We start from the raw sequence: 17,276 nt of genomic DNA, 5'->3' as shown, positions 1-17,276 counted from the left end.
CAAGCTTCTAAGAGTCCTCTTCCTATTGAGTCACATAAAATGAAAAAACCAAGGGCAGAGCCAACATGGCGCTATACAGAGAAGCACCATGCCATCCTTTCACAGCAAAGACCCGAAAAACTGAGTAAAACAGAGGCAAACATCAAAACTGGAACATTAAGCATCAAATGAAGAGATAAAGAACTCAGTCAAGCACTGAATGGAATAGGAAACTGAAAGAGAACATAGAGTGAGGAGTGTTATGAGGAGAGGTCCCCTATCAGCTAAAGCAGCAAGAATCCACCATCTTAGACTCCTATCACAGACTAGCAGACAAGGAGTATAAGAAAGCAGATTCGTGGAGCTCCCAGCAGGAGACAGGGCACCCAGTAACCAGCGAGACACATTTTCCCACCCTCCACCCTGCCTACCCCTGGTCAGCCTTCGTTGCTCCCCAGCTAGATGATCTGCGGCTTCCCGGAGGGTCAATTCCCAGCTTCCTGAAGGACTGATTTGCTGCCTCCTGGTAGACTGATTCCCAGCTTCCCAAGAGAGCTGATTCTCTGCTTCTTGCCAGCTTCTCAGCTGGCTGATTCCTGGCTTCCCAGAGGACCAATTCACTTCTTCCCAGTGGGCCCATATGGTGCTTCCTGGCAGGCCAATTTGCTGCTTCCCAGTGGGCTAACCCTCCACTTCCCACCAGGCCACGATCACAGCACAAGAGGCACCACTTCCTTGCTGTGGGAATTCACCCCGCCCACACCGGCTGGCTTCTTCACTGCCATTTCTTTGTTGCTGGTGTTGCTTTTTCAGCCTCTTTTGGTTTCTTCCCTGCCTTTATCCCCTCTCTGTCCTTTCTCTTGAACACCACTCAGCTGGGGAAGAGGTTGCCCAATCCAAGCTGCCATGCTGGTGGGATCCCTAGGACTTTTTTGTTTGTTTTCTCTTTTTTCCTTTCTATTTTTTTTCATTTCTCAGTTTTGCGACTCTTTCTATTTACCAACTATTCCCATCCCCTGAACACCCGGGGCTGTGTATCATCTCCACCCATTCTAGCTGGGCTGTACTGCAAGGCTTGGGAGCTGCTTATCCCAGCCTGCACGGCCATGCCAGTGGGATCCCTGGGAACTTCTTTTAAATTTATTTACTTATTTATTTGTTTGTTTATTACTTTCCTTTTTGTTTTTATTCATTTCTCGGTTTCTTGTCTCTCCACTCCAATGGTAGGTTCTCTCAGCACTTTTTTATTGTTTTTGCTCCTGTTTCTCTCTCCTCTCTCCCTTCTTTTCCATATCCAACCTGGCTCCACACATCACAACCTCTCCTACCCTTCCTTCCTGCCTATCTGTACCATGTGCTAAACATCAGAAACCTGAGCAGCTCAGGCATGGCCTACCAGAACTTGCCCTGCACTGACACCTGGCTCACCTTTTCAATCCCAGTATGTGCCTCAAACAAGCAATCCTAGCCCCTTCCATTCAGCTGGATCAGCCTGAGTGACTGGCCCTAATCATTGGACAAGGAGGTGAAAAATATTGTGCCCACAGACAAGTAAACAGCAAAGAACACATAGTCCGCCTGCTGAAACATAACCAAGTAACACAAAAAAGCAGGATGAAACAAACAAATCTACAATCAAAAAGTAAAGAAAATAATGACTGGGTGTCCTGAAGACAGCGGACAATATCAAAACATATAAAAGAACAGAACAGGATGGTTCCAGTAGGCATCCAAAATAAAAACACCAGATGACTTTCCGGCCGAAGAAAAGGCACTAGAACTACCTGACGGGGAATTCAAATATCTAATATTCAGAACTATCAAAGAGTTGAAGCAAAAAGCAGACAAAAATTATGAAAAAATAGACAAATTCACGAAAAATACAGACAAAAAAATGGAAGGATTCAGGAAAATAATACAGAAAAAAAATGCCAAAATAAATTCACAACTAGAAATCATACCAGAACAACTAGAAATCCAAAAGATAAACAACAAGATTTCAGAAATGGACAGTGTCAGAAGGGCTGAGGAACAGGTTTGAAACAAAGGAAGTCAGGATCAGCGAAACTGAAGAAAAACACTTGGACTCGACTTTGAGGAAAATTCAGACAAAAGAACAAAGAAAAATGAAGAAACCCTGAGAATTATGTGGGATACAATCAAAAGCAAAAATTAACAAGTGATCGGAGTTACAGAACAGGGGGAGAAAACAGAAAACACAGAGAGGATCATTGAAGAATTGCTCAGAAAAAACTTCCGTAGTATTATGAGAGGTGAAAAGCTGAGCATCCAAGAAGCTCAATGAACTCTATATAGGATACATCCCAAAAGAAAATCACCAAGGCATGTCATAATCACACATGCTAAAACCAAAGACAAAGAAAGAATCCTGAGAGCAGCTCAAGAAAAATGAAAAGTCACATACAGAGGGGAAACAATAAGACTAAGCTCCAATTGCTCAGCAGAAACCATGCAGGCAAGAACACAACAGGATGACATATAAAACCTTGAAAGAAAAATAATTGCCAACCAAGAATAATATATCCTGCAAAACTCTTGTTCAACTATGACAGTGAAATTAAGACATTTCCAGATAAAGACAAATTAAGGGAATATGTAAAAACCAAGCCAAACTTAACAAGAATTTTAAAGGGAGACCACAGTCTGAGAACAGGCAACATCAAACCACAGCCTGAATCTAGGACAAAAGATTGAACCAGCCACATACCAACCTAGGAAATGAACTCTCAAGGACTATCCAAAACCAAAGGATTTACAATAGGGAACCAGACAGGTTAATCTGCAAATAACAACAACGTCAGAACAATAAAAGAGGGAATAAATGGTGTAGGTACAGAACTTTCTAATGGAGAGGAAGGCAAGGCGATACCAAGTAATAATAGGCTAGTTCAAACCTAGGAAGTTAAGCATAAATTTCAGAGTAAACACAAAGAAAGGTAACAAATCTACTCATCAAAATAGAGTAGAAAAACATAAAGTCTCAGTACAAACAAAATCTATAAAAACAAAAGAAATGAAAAAAAAAAATCCACAAACTAAAGGAAGAGTAAGAAGGACATAGAAATTGTCAGCACCAGAAAAAAAGAGGAGTACAAAATGACAACAATAAACTCAAATCTATCAATAATTACACTGAACATAAATGGCCTAAATGCACCCATAAAGGGACAGTGGGTGACAGAATGGTTAAACAACAAAAAAAAAAAAAAAAACAGGATTCATCAATATGCTGTCTACAATAGACACACCTTAGAAACAAAGACATATATTGATTAAAAAATCAAAAGGATGGGGGTGGGACCAAGATGGCTGACTAGGTAGATGCTTCTGCTGATCCCTTTTGCAACAAAGACTCGAAAAGACAAGTGAATCGATTACATAATGACAATCTACGAACCCTGACCATTAAACACAGAACTAAGGAGTTAACCTGAGTGACAGGGGAGCGAAAAGTTGCACACTGAAGCAGCGACTGCTTCTGGAACTGGGGTGCCGCACTACAATCTTGAGCCCCTGCGGTTCCCTGGAGCCAGAATGGTGGGGCTGATCATGGCACAGGACACAGCCCGAAGCCCCTGGAGTAACCATGGCGGGACCCAGCCAGAACATGCAGGCTGCACACTGACGTGAACAGGAAACCACAGGGAAGCAGCGACTGGCTTCAGAGCCTGGAGCACAGCATCCCACCCAGAAAACCTTGGCACTGGGCTTTGTACTAAGCACAGAGGAGCTGATCACGGCTTCCTGAGACAGAGCAAGCACAGGAAGCAGCCCTAACCTTCAGTGGCAATCTCAAACAAGCCAGCACACACAAGCTACATGCCCCTCTGGAATCTCAGATAAAACAGTCCTCACCAAAGAAGATAAGTAACTTTGTCTATCTTGCTGCACACTACTCTCTCGTATCTCTCTAATCCCACCCCTCCCTGCCCCAGCTGGCTTCATTAACATTGGAATTACCTGGGCCAGGGATGGAACTGCTCTGCAGGTTTTTTTTGTTTTTTTTTTTCTATTTTTATTTTTTTCTAACCCATTCAACTGGCCTGAGAGAAGCAGCAATTAACAATCAGGGGGAAAATCCTTCCCTGACTTCCCTAAACTGGAATAATAATACACAACCAGCTCCAGCCAAACATAAGAGATCCACAGTCTTTGGCTTTGATCCCTACAGGGAACCAGGTGCCTTTTCAAATGAAAAGGCAATTCCGATAGGGATCTGACAGTAATTGTTTTAGCTAAGCAGTGGAAAGGCAAGTTTTGGAGGTCCGATACCTCTTTACCTATTAAAGAGAGCCCTCACTGATCTGCAGCAGGGAACTGAGGGCTGAAGCTCCACACATGCCACCTAGCCATCTGCTAAAGGGGTCTAAGGATACTGATGCATAACAATCCTTAGAGGTACAAGATTTGGGTGCCTAAGGTACAGCTCCAGAGCGCACCCACCAGAGTACTCTAGAGAACAGAGACACTCCTATCTCACTGGCACGTGGAGGAAGGCTGTCAGCATCCTGCCCCCCTCGGAGTGTGACCCCCTGCTGCTACTAGAATCTGGTGCATACAACCATCACCACTACTTTTCAAAGTTAATAGGTGACAGCCTACACCACACACTAGGTGACCCACTATCAGGACACCTAAGTTGATTCTATTTAAGAATAGTGAATGGACTTATAGGCTCATATATCTGGTAACAGCTCAAGCCAGCTGGTACCAGGACATAAGTGATTCAAAGGCTACAACAATCCAGATAGCACAATCTAGTAGCCCATCTGGGTGTATTGAAACAAAACAAGAAGATAAGACTCAGTGAGCAAATATAAAATAAATCATTACAATATCTTATAGATGGCTTAGAGACGGCAGTTAATATCAAATCACATAAAGAAGCAGATCATGATTCCTTCTACGAACCAACAAATCAAAGAATCAAACTATTTCCCAAATGAAGCTACAATCCTGGAATTCCCAGATGTAGAATATAAGAAATTAATATACAGAATGCTTCAAGACATCAGGGATGACCTCAGAAATGAAAATAAGGCAATCTACAGAAAAAGCCAAGGAACACACTGATAAGCAGTTGAAGAAATCAAAAAGATTATTCAAGAACATAGTGAAAAATTTAATAAGCCGCAAGAATCCATAGAAAGAGAGCATTCAGAAATCCAAAAGATTAACAATAAAATTACAGAATTAGACAAATCAATAGGAAGTCAGAGGAGCAGAATTGAGGAATTGGAATGCAGAGTGGGGAGTCGGAGGATAAGGCAATTGGTACCAATATAGTTGAAGAAAAATCAGATAAAAGAATTAAAAAAATGAAGAAACCCTAAGAATTATGTGGGACACTATCAAGAAGAATAACTTGCGTGTGATTGGAGTTCCAGAACAGGGAGGGATAACAGAAAATACAGAAAGAATAGTTGAAGATTTGTTGGCAGAAAACTTCCCTGGCATCGTGAAAGATGAAACAATATCTACTTAAGATGCTCATCGAACCCCATACAAGATAGATACCAAAAGAAAATCACCAAGACATATTATTATCATCAAACTTGCCAAAACCAAAGATAAAGAGAAAATTTTAAAAGCAGCCAGGGATAAAAGAAAAGTCACCTACAAAGGAGAATCAGTAAGTTCAGACTACTCGGCAGAAACCATACAGGCAAGAAGGCAATGGGATGACATATATAGAGCACTGAAGGAGAAAAACTGCCAGCCAAGAATCACATATCCAGCAAAACACTTTCTCAAATATGAAGGTGAAATTAAGTCATTTACAGATAAACACAAGCTTAGAGAATTTGGAAAAACCAAACCAAAAGTTACAAGAATTACTAAAGGAAAGTCTTTGGTAAGATAATCGAAAATATCAGACACCAACACAACACAAGATCACAGAGGAGAATATCTGAATATCAACTCAGATAGGGAAATCACAAACACAAAATAAGATTAATTAAAAGCAAAAAAATGCTCAAAACAGGATATCATTGATGTCATTATGTAAAAGATTACAATAATCAAAAAAGAGGGACTAAATGCAGGAGGCATAGATCTTCCTTATGGAGAGGAAACCAAGGCAATATAGGACAATATGTTAGGTTTTTTCTTAGAAAAATAGGGGTAAATATTAAGGTAACCACAGAGAGGTCTAACAATTCCATACTTCAAAATAAAAACCAGGAAAAACATAACGACTCAGCAAAAATAAATTCAACTATTATGAAAATAAGGAACACACAATTTACAAAGAAAAACTTCTTGGCACACAAAAGTAAGCTGAAAAATGAAATTGTCAACAACACACAAAAAAGGTATCAAAATGACAGCACTAAACTCATCTATAATTACACTGAATGTAAATGGCCTAAATGCACCAACAAAGATACAGAGAGTCGCAGACTGGATAAAAAAACATGATCCGTCTATATGCTGCCTACAAGAGACACACCTTAGACTTAGAGACACAAATAAACTAAAACTCAAAGGATGGAAAAAAATATAGCAAGCAAACAACAATCAAAAAAGAGCAATAGTGGCAATATTAATTTCTGACAAAATAAACTTTAAAGTTAAATCCGCCACAAATGATAAAGAAGGACACTACAAAATGATTAAAGGGACAGTTTACCAGGAAGATATAACCATATTATATATTTAAGAATCCAATGACAAGGCTGCAAGATACATAAAACAAACATCAAAAGAATTGAAAAGTGAGATAGACACCTCCACAATTATAGTGGGAGACTTCAACACAACACTTTCGGTGAAGGAGAAGACATCCAGTAAGAAGCTCAATAGAGACACAGAAGATCTTATTGCTATAATCAACCAACTTGACCTCATAGACTTATACAGAACACTCCACCCAACAGTTGCAAAGTATACTTTTTTTCTAGTGCATATGGAACATTCTAGGGAATAGATCACATATTGGGTCATTAAACAAAACTTTGCAGAATCCAAAACATCGAAATATTACAAAGCATATTCTCAGACCATACGGCCATAAAAGTAGAAATCAATAACAGAAAAACCAGAGAAAAGAAATCAAATACTTGGAAACCAAACAATACCCCGCTCAAAAATGACTGGGTTATAAAAGACATTAAGAATGGAACAAAGAAATTCATAGAATCCAATGATAATGAAAACACTTCCTATCAAAACCTTGGGACACAGAAAAAGCAGGACTCAGAAGTCAATTTATATCAATAAATGCACACATACTTAAGAAAGAGCCCAAATCAGAAAACTGTCCCTACGACTTGAACAAATAGAAAGCGAGCAACGAAAGAATAAGTCAGGAACAAGAAGAAAACAAATACTAAAAATTAGAGCAGAATTAAATGAATTAGAGAACAGAAAAACAATTGGAAGAATTAACAAAGCCAAAAGCTCATTCTTTGAAAAAATTAATAAAATTGCTAAGCCATTGGCGAGACTGAGTAAAGAAATACAGGAAAAGAAACAAATAACCCGAATAAGAAATGAGATGGACCATATCACAACAGACCTAACTGAAATTAAAAGAATCATACCCGATTACCATGGAAAAACTATACTCAAACAAATTTGAAACCCTAGAAGAAATGGATGAATTCCTAGAAACACACTACCTACCTAAACTAACACAAACAGAATTAGAACAACTAAATAGACCCATAACAAAAAAAGAGATTGAAAAGGGAATCAAAAAATACCCAACCAAAAAAAAAGCCCTGGGCCGGATGGCTTCTCTGCAGAATTTTACCGAACTTTCAAAGAGTTAACACTACTACTACTAAAGGTATTTCAAAGCATAGAAAAGGATGGAATACTCCCTAACTCATTCTATGAAGCCAGCATATCCCTATACCAAAACCAGCAAAAGACAAAAAAAAAAAAAGAAAATTACAGACATATATCCCTCATGAACATAGATGCAAAAATCCTCAACAAAATTCTAACCAATAGAATTCAACAACATATCAAAAAAATAATTCATGACCAAGTGGGATTTACACCAGGTATGCAAGGTTGGTTCTATATTAGAAAAACAATTAATGTATTCCACCACATAAATAAAACAAAAGAAAAAAACCACATGATCTTATCAATTGTTGCAGAAAAGGCATTTGACAAAGTCCAATACCCATTCATGATAAAAACTCTCAGCAAAATAGGAATTGAAGGAAAATTCCTCAACATAATAAAGGGCATTTATACCAAGCCAACAGCTAACGTCATCTTAAATGGAGAGAGCCTGAAAACATTTCCCTTGAGGACGGGAACCAGACAAGGAGGCCCTTTATCACCGCTCTTATTCAACATTATGCTGGAGGTCCTAGCCAGAACAATTAGGCTAGATAAATAAAGGGCATCCAGATTGGCAAGGAAGAAGTAAAATTATCTCTATGTACAGACGACATGATCTTATACACAGAAAACCCTAAGAAATCCTCAAGAAAACTACTGAAACTAATAGAAGAGCTCAGCAGAGTATCAGGTTAGAAGACAAACATACAAAAATCAGTTGGATTCCTCTACATCAACAAAAAGAACATCGAAGAGGAAATCACCAAATCAGTACCATTCACAGTACCCCCAAGAAGATAAAATATTTAGGAATAAATCTTACCAAAGATGTAAAACACCTGTACAAAGAAAACTACAAGGTACTACTGCAAGAAACCAAAAGGGACCTGCATAAGTGGAAAAACATACCTTGTTCATGAACAGGACGACTTAACATTATAAAAATGTCTATTCTACCAAAAGCCATCTATATATACCATGCACTTCCGATCCAAATTCCAATGACATTTTTTAATATGATGGAGAAACAAATCACCAACTTCATATGGAAGGAAAAGAGGCCCCAGATAAGTAAAGCATTACTGAAAAAGAACAAAGTGGGAGGCCTCACTTTACCTGAATTTAGAACCTATTATACAGCCACAGTAGTCAAAACAGCCTGGTACTGGTACAACAACAGACACGTAGACCAATGGAACAGAATTGAGAATCCAGATATAAATCCATCCACATATGAGCAGCTGATATTTGAGAACAGCCCAGTGTCAGTTAATTGGGGAAAAGATAGTCGTTTTAACAAATAGTCCTGACATAACTGTATATCCATCTGCATAAAAATAAAACAGTACCCATACTGCACACCATGCACAAAAATTAACTCCAAATGGATCAAAGACCTAAACATAAAGTCTAAAACGATAAAGATCATGGAAGAAAAAATAGGGAGGTCATTAGGAGCCCTAATACAAGGCATAAGCAGAATATAAAACACTACTAAAAATTCCAAAGAGAAACCACATAACTGGGAGCTCCTAAAAATCAAACACCTATGCTCATTGAAAGACTTCACCAAAAGAGTGAAAAGGCCACCTACAGACTGGAGAAAAAATTTCAGCTACGACATCTCTGACCAGTGCCTGATCTCTAAAACCTATATGATTCTGCTAAAACTCAAGCACAAAAAGACAAACAACCCAATTAAAAAATGAGCAAAGGATATGAATAGGCATTTCACTGAAGAAGACATTCAGGCAGCTAACAGATACACGAGGAAATGCTCTCAATCATTACCCATTAGAGAATGCAAATTAAAATTACAATGAGATTCCATCTCACTCCAACAAGGCTGGCATTAATCCAAAAAAACACAAAATAATAAATCTTGGAGAGGCAGTGGAGAGATTGGAGCATTTATACACTGCTGGTGGGAATGGAAAATGGTAGAACCACTTTGGAAATCAATTTGGTGCTTCCTTCAAAAGCTAGAAATACAACTACCATATGACCCAGCAATCCCACTCCTCGGAATATATCCTAGAGAAATTACAGTCTTTACACGAACAGGTATATGCACACCCATGTTTATTGCAGCACTGTTTACAAAGCAAAAAGATGGAAGCAAAGTGCCCATCAACGGATGAATGGATAAATAAATTATGGTATATTCACACAATGGAATATTACACATCAATAAAGAACAGTGAGGAATCTGTGAAACATTTCATAACATGGACGAACCTGGAAGGCATTATGCTGAGTGAAATTAGTCAGTTGCAAAAGGACAAATATTGCATAAGGCCACTATTATAAGACCTTGAGAAATAGTTTAAACTGAGAAGAACACTCTCTTTTGTGGTTAAGAGAAGGAGGAGGGAGGTAGGGTGGGAGAGGGGTATTTACTAATTAGTAGATAAGAACTACTTTAGGTGAAGTGAAGGACAACATTCAATACAGGGGAGGTCAGCAGAACTGGACTAAACCAAAAGCAAAGAAGTTTCCTGAATAAACTGAATGCTTCGAAGGTCAGCAAAGCAGGGGCAGTGGTTTGGGGACCATGGTTTCAGTGGTCATCTAAGTCTATTGGCAAAATAAAATCTATTAAGAAAACATTCTGCATCCCACTTTGAAGAGTTGTGTCTGGGGTCTTAAACGCTAGCAAGCGGCCATCTAAGATGCATCAATGAGTCTCAACTCACCTGGATCAAACGAGAATGAAGAACATCAAGGGCACAAGGTAATTACGAGCCCAAGAGGCATAAAGGGCTACATGAACCTGAGACTACATCATCCTGAAACCAGAAGAACTAGATGGTGCCCAGCCACAACCGATGACTGCCCTGACAGGGAACACAACAGAGAACCCCTGAGGGAGTAAGAGAACAGTGGGATGCAGACCCCAAATTCTCATAAAAAGCCCAGACTTAATGGTCTGACTGAGACTAGAAGGACCCCGGTGGTCATGGTCCCCAAATCTTCTGTTGGCCCAGGACAGGAACCATTCCCGAAGCCAACTCGTCAGACGTGGATTCGACTGGACAATGGGTTGGAGAGAGATGCTAATGAGGAATGAGCTACTTGCTTCAGGTGGACACGTGAGACTCTGTTGGCATCTCCTGTCTGGAGGGGAGATGAGAGGGTAGAGGTAGTTAGAAGCTGGCAAAATGGTCACTAAAAGAGAGACTGGAAGGAAGGAGCGGGCTGTCCTATTGGTGGGAGAGTAATTGGGAGTATGTAGTAAGGTGTATATAAGTTTTTATGTGAGAGACTGATTTGATTTGTAAACTTTCACTTAAAGCACAATAAAAATTTTTAAAGAAAAAAATCAAAGGATGGAAAAAAATATATCAAACAGCCACCAAAAAAAAGCAGGAGTGTCAATAGTAATCTCATATAAAACAGACTTTAAAACAAAACCCACCATAAAAGAGAAAGAAGGGAACTATACCGTGATTAAACAGATGATCCAGCATAAAGACATAACCATAATAAATATCTACACACCCAATGACACAGCTCCAAAATACACAAAACAAACTTTAACAACACTGAAAAGAGAAATTGACAGTTCCATTATAATAGTAGGAGACTTCAACATACCACTCTTGGTAAAGGACAGAACATTTAGAAACTCAACAAAGATACAGAAGATCTAAAGGCCACAATCAGCCAAACTGAACTCACGGACATTTACAGAACACTCCACCCAACAGCCGTGAACTACACATTCTTTTCCAAAACACATGGAATGTTCTCCAGAATAGACCACATCTTAGGCCACAAAGCAACCCTCAACAAGATCCAAAACACTGAGATAATCTAAGGTATCTTCTCTGATCACAACGTCTTCAAAGTAGAAATTGACAACAGGAGGCATAACAAAAAAAATCAAATACATGGAAACTCAAAAACACCCTGCTTAAAAACCACTGGGTAATAGAAGACATCAAAGATGGCATCAAAAAATTCCTAGAATCAAATGGGAATGAAAACACATCATACCAAAATCTTTGGAAGATGGAGGCAGGGCCAAGATGGCTGACTAGTCAGAAGCTTCTGCTGAAGCCTTTTGCAACAAACACTCGAAAAAAACAAGTGAATCAATTACATATATGAAAATCTACGATCCCTGAGCATCAAACGCAGAATTAAGGAATCAATCTGAGTGACAGGAGAGAGACAGTGCAGAAGCAGCAACGAGTTGCCGCGCCCATACAGCACCTCATCTCCGATTCCTTGGCACTGTTCTTTGGCACAAATGCAGCGGGGCTGATGGTAGTTTCCTGAGACACAGCAGCTTCAGCGAAAGAAGGCAAGCAAAGTGGCACACCCCTGACCCTGTGGCATGTCTACAGCAGGGCTGGACACAGCATTTGGGAAGCGGCTGCTTCAGTGAAAGAAGGCAAACGAAGTGCCAGCATACCAACCCCTGGTGTGACGGCCATGGGACCGGAGGTGTTGCTTAGAACGAAGCTGCTTCAGCAAAAGGACATAAGTGCAGGAAGCAGCCCTAACCCCCTGGGGCAATCTTGGCAGGGACCCAGCCAGCACACATGGGCTACACCCGCCTCAGGAATCTGAGATAAAACAGCGCTCTCCATACAAGATAAGTGATTTTTGTCTAATTTATCTGAAGGATCTAATAGCTCCTTCTTCTGAAAGTACTCACTCCTATCTCTCTGATCCCTCCCCACTCTGCCCCAACCAGCTTCATTAACAGTTGATTTCCCTGGGTGTGAGATAGAACCTGCTGCGCCCTCTCTGAGCCATTCTCCCGGCCTTGGAGAAGGAGAAAATTAGCAAAGGGGGGAAAACACTTTCCTGACTCCCCTAATCTGGAAGCTCAGAGCAGAAGCAGCTCCAGTCCAAGCACAAGCAATCCACAAACTTTGGCTTTCACCCCTACATGGATTCAGGTGGCTATTATAAAGCAAGGGCAAATCTGTTAGAGGCCTGACTATAATTGTTTCAGCTGTGCAGTGGAGAGGCAGGTTTTGGAGGTCTGATACAGCTCTGCCTATTAAACAGAGCCCTCACCTACCCACAGCAGGGACCTGAGGGCTGGAGGCTCCATCCACCACACTTAGCCACGGGCAAAAGGGGTCTGAGGATGGTGGTACCTCCCAGTCTTTACAGGTATAAGCATTGGGTGCCTAAGGCACAGCTGCAGAGCCCATCCACCAGAGCGCTCTAGAGAACAGAGACGCAACTTCCTCACTAACACTTGGGGGAAGGCTGTCATCACCCTGCCCTCCTCAGGGTGTGACTCTCTGCCGTGACCAGAAACCAGTGCATACAACCATCGCCACTAACCCTCTCAGATAGTAGGTCAGAGCCCACACCACACACTAGGTGACTGACTATCAGGACAACTGAGCTGAATCTATACCAGAATACTGAGTTGATTCCTAGGCTCGAATACTGGGCAACTATTCTAGCTATCTGGTAACAGGACATTAGTGCTTCAAAGGCTCCAATAATCAAGTTAGCTCACTCTAGTAGCCTATTTGGGTATGTTGAAATGAAACAAAGCAAGAAGCTAGGGCACAGGGAGCAACATAAAATAAATTATTTCAATAACTTATAGATGGCTCGGAGACAACCCCCCCAAAAAACCCGTCAAGTCAATTCTGACTCATAGCGACCCAAGTTGGAGACAGCAGTCGATATCAAATAACATAAAGAAGCAGACCATGGTTGCCTCAACAAACTCCCAAAATAGAGAATCGAGGACTCTCCCAGATGGAGATGTATTCCTGGAATTGCCAGAAGTAGAAAGCAAAAGGTTAATATACAGAAAGCTTCAAGACATCAGGAACGACATCAGGAATGAGATCAGGCAATATAAAGAAAAAGCCAAGGAATGCACAGATAAAGCAGTTGAAGAAATAAAAAAGAATATTCAAGAACATAATGCAAAATTTAATAAGCTGCAAGAATCCACAGAGAGACAGCATTCAGAAACTCAAAAGATTAACAGTAAATTACAGAATTAGACAACTCAACAGGGAGTCAGAGGAGCAGAACTGAGGAATTGGAATGCAGAATTGGGGAGATGGATGATAAGGCACTTGGCACCAATATATTTGAAGAAAAATCAGATACAAGAACTTAAAAGAAATGAAGAAACCCCAAGAATCACGTGGGACTCTATCAAGAAGAATAACTTGCAAGTGATTGGAATACCAGAACAGGGAGGGACAACAGAAAATACAGACAGAATTGCTGAAGATTTTTTGGCAGAAAACTTCCCTGACATTGTGAAAAATGAAAGAATATTTATCCAAGATGCTCATTGAACCCCATAAAAGAAAGATCCCGAAAGAAAGTCACAAAGACATATTATCATCAAACTTGCCAAAACCAAAGATAAAAAGAAAATTTTAAGAGCAGCCAGGGATAAGCAAAAAGTCACCTACAAAGGAGAAGCAATAAGAAAAGCTCAGACTACTTGGCAGAAACCATGCAGGCAAGAAGGCAATGGGATGACAGATATAGGCCATTGAAGGAGAAAAACTACCAGCAAAGAATCATATATCCAGCAAAACTGTCGCACAAACATGAAGGTGAAATTAAGAAATTTCCACAAAACACTAGCTTAGGGAATTTGCAAAAACCAAACATACACAACAAAAAATACTAAAGAGAATTAATACGAGGACAAAGAAGGGAGCATCCAGGTGTCAACTCAGGTAGGGAAAAGAAGATTAAAAAAAAAACACTCAAAACAGGGAATCAGTGATGTAATTATGTAAAAGATGACAATAATCAATAAACAGGGACTAAATAAAGTATGCATAGATCTTCCATATGGAGAGGAAATCAAGGCGATACACAGAGATGCAAGTTAGGTTTATAGTTAGAAAAATAGGGGTAAATATTAAGGTAACCACAAGAAGACTAACAACCCCACACTTCAAAATAAAAAACCAAGATAAACATAAAGACCCAGCAAAAAGAAATTCAACTGCAATGAAAAAGGGGAACAAACAAATTACAAACAAAAACGTCACAGCACAAAAAGGAAGTGGAAAAATGAAACTGTCAATAACACTCAAAAAAAAGACATCAAAATGACAGCAATAAACTCATACCTATATTTATATCTATAATCATGCTAAATGTAAATGGACTAAATGCACCAATAAAGAGACAGAGAGTTGCAGGATGGATAAAAAAACATGATCCAGCTATATGTGCCTACAAGAGACATACCTTAGACTCAAACACACAAACAAACTAAAACTCAAGGGATGGAAAGAAATATATCAAGCAAACAACAAGCAAAAAAGAGCAGAAGCGGCAATATTAATTTCAGACAAAATAGACTTTAAAGTTAAATCCACTATAAAGGATAAGGAAGGGCACTATATGATGATTAAAGGGACAATATACCAGAAACCATATTAATTATTAATGCACCCAATGACAGGGCTGCAAGATACATAAAAGAAACTTTAACAGCACTGAAAAGTGAGATAGACAGCTCCACAATTATAGTAGGAGACTTCAACACACCACTTTCGGTGAAGGACAGAACATCCAGTAAGAAGCTCAAAAAAGACACGGAAGATCTAAATGCCACAATCAACAAACTTGACCTCATAGACATATACAAAACACTACACCCAACATCTGCAAAGTATACTTTCTTTTCTAGTGCACGTGGAACATTCTCTAGAGTAGACTATGTATTAGGTCAGGAACGAAGACTTTACAGAATCCAAAACATCAAAATATTACAAAGCATCTTCTCCCACCATAAGGCCATAAAAGTAGAGATCAAATATAGAAAAAGCAGGGAAAAGAAATCAAATAGTTGGAAACTGAACAACTCCTTTTTTGAGGAGGCTCAAAAAAGACTGGGTTATAGGAGACATTAAGGATGGAATAAAGAAATTCATAGAATCCAATGAGAATGAAAACACTTCCTATCAGAACCTTTGGGACACAGCAAAAGCAGTGCTCAGAGGTCAATTTATATCAATAAATGCACACATCCAAAAAGAAGAAAGGGCCCAAATCAAAGAAATCTTCCTACAACTTGAACAAATAGAAAGAAAGCAACAAAAGAAACCCTCAGGCACCAGAAGAAAGCAAATAATAAAAATTAGAGCAGAATTAAATGAATTAGAGAACAGAAAAACAATTGAAAGAGTTAACAAGACCAAAAGCTGGTTCTTTAAAAATTTAACAAAATTGATAAAACATTGTAAGACTGACAAAAGTAAAACAGGAGAGGCAGCAAATAACCCAAATAAGAAATGAGATGAGCGATATTACAACACACCCAACAGAAATTAAAAGAATCATATCAGATTACTATGAAAAATTGCACTCTAACAAATTTGAAAACCTAGAAGAAATGGATGAATTCCTAGAAACACACTATCTACCTAAACTAACACAAACAGAGGTAGAACAACTAAATAGACCTGTAACAAAAGAAGCGATTGAAAAGGTAATAAAAAAAAAAAGCCCTGGCCCAGAAGGCTTCATTGCAGAGTTCTACCAAATTTTCAGAGAAGAGTTAACACCACTACCACTACAAGTATTTCAGAGCATAGAAAAGGGCGGAACACTCACGAACGCATTCTATGAAGCCAGCGTATCCCTGATCCTAAAACCAAGTAAAGACACCACAAAGAAAGAAATCTACAGACCTATATCCCTCATGAACATAGATGCAAAAATCCTCAACAAAATTCTAACCAATAGAATTCAACAATACATCAAAAAAATAATTCACCATGACCAAGTGGGATTCATACCAGGTATGCAGGGATGGTTCAACATTAGAAAAACAATTAATGTAATCCATCATATAAATAAAACAAAAGACAAGAACCACATGATCTTATTAATTGATGCAGAAAAGGCATTTGACAAAGTTCAACACCCATTCATGATAAAAACTCTCAGCAAAATAGGAATAGAAGAAAAATTCCTCAACATAATAAAAGACATTTATACAAAGTCAACAGCCAACATCATCCTAAATGGAGAGATTCTGAAAGCATTCCGCTTGAGAGCGGGAACCAGACAAGGATGTCCTTTTTCACCACTCTTATTCGACATTGTGCAGGAAGTCCTAGCCGGAGCAGTTAGGCTAGAAAAAGAAATAAAAGGCATCCAGAATGGTAAGGAAGAAGTAAAAGTATCTCTATTTGCAGATGACATGATGTTATACAAAGAAAACCCTAAAGTATCCTCAAGGAAGCTACTGAAACTAATAGAAGAGTTCAGCAGTGTATCAGGATACAAGATAAACATACAAAAAATCAATTGGATTCCTCTACACCAACAAAAAGAATATCGAGGGGGAAATCACAAATCAATAGTGTTTACAGTAGCCCCCAAGAAGATACAATACTTAGGAATAAATCTTCTAGAGACATAAAAGACCTATACCAGGAAAACTACAAGGCACTACTGCAAGAAACAAACTGCAAGAAACCAAAAGAGACCTACAAAAG

At 39.2% G+C, this 17,276-nt stretch overlaps 1 protein-coding gene across 1 annotated transcript in view; it reads right to left on the bottom strand.

Moving 5' to 3' along the window:
- DYDC1 (DPY30 domain containing 1) overlaps positions 1–17,276 on the bottom strand; it is a 42,529-nt gene that overhangs the window by 11,287 nt on the left and 13,966 nt on the right. The window lies entirely within an intron of this gene.

This window comes from Elephas maximus, chromosome 8 (genome assembly GCF_024166365.1).
Source record: "Elephas maximus indicus isolate mEleMax1 chromosome 8, mEleMax1 primary haplotype, whole genome shotgun sequence".
Taxonomy (NCBI): Eukaryota; Metazoa; Chordata; class Mammalia; order Proboscidea; family Elephantidae; genus Elephas; species Elephas maximus.
The sequence above is the reverse complement of the archived record's forward strand: the minus strand, read 5'-3'. Positions and strand labels throughout refer to the sequence as shown.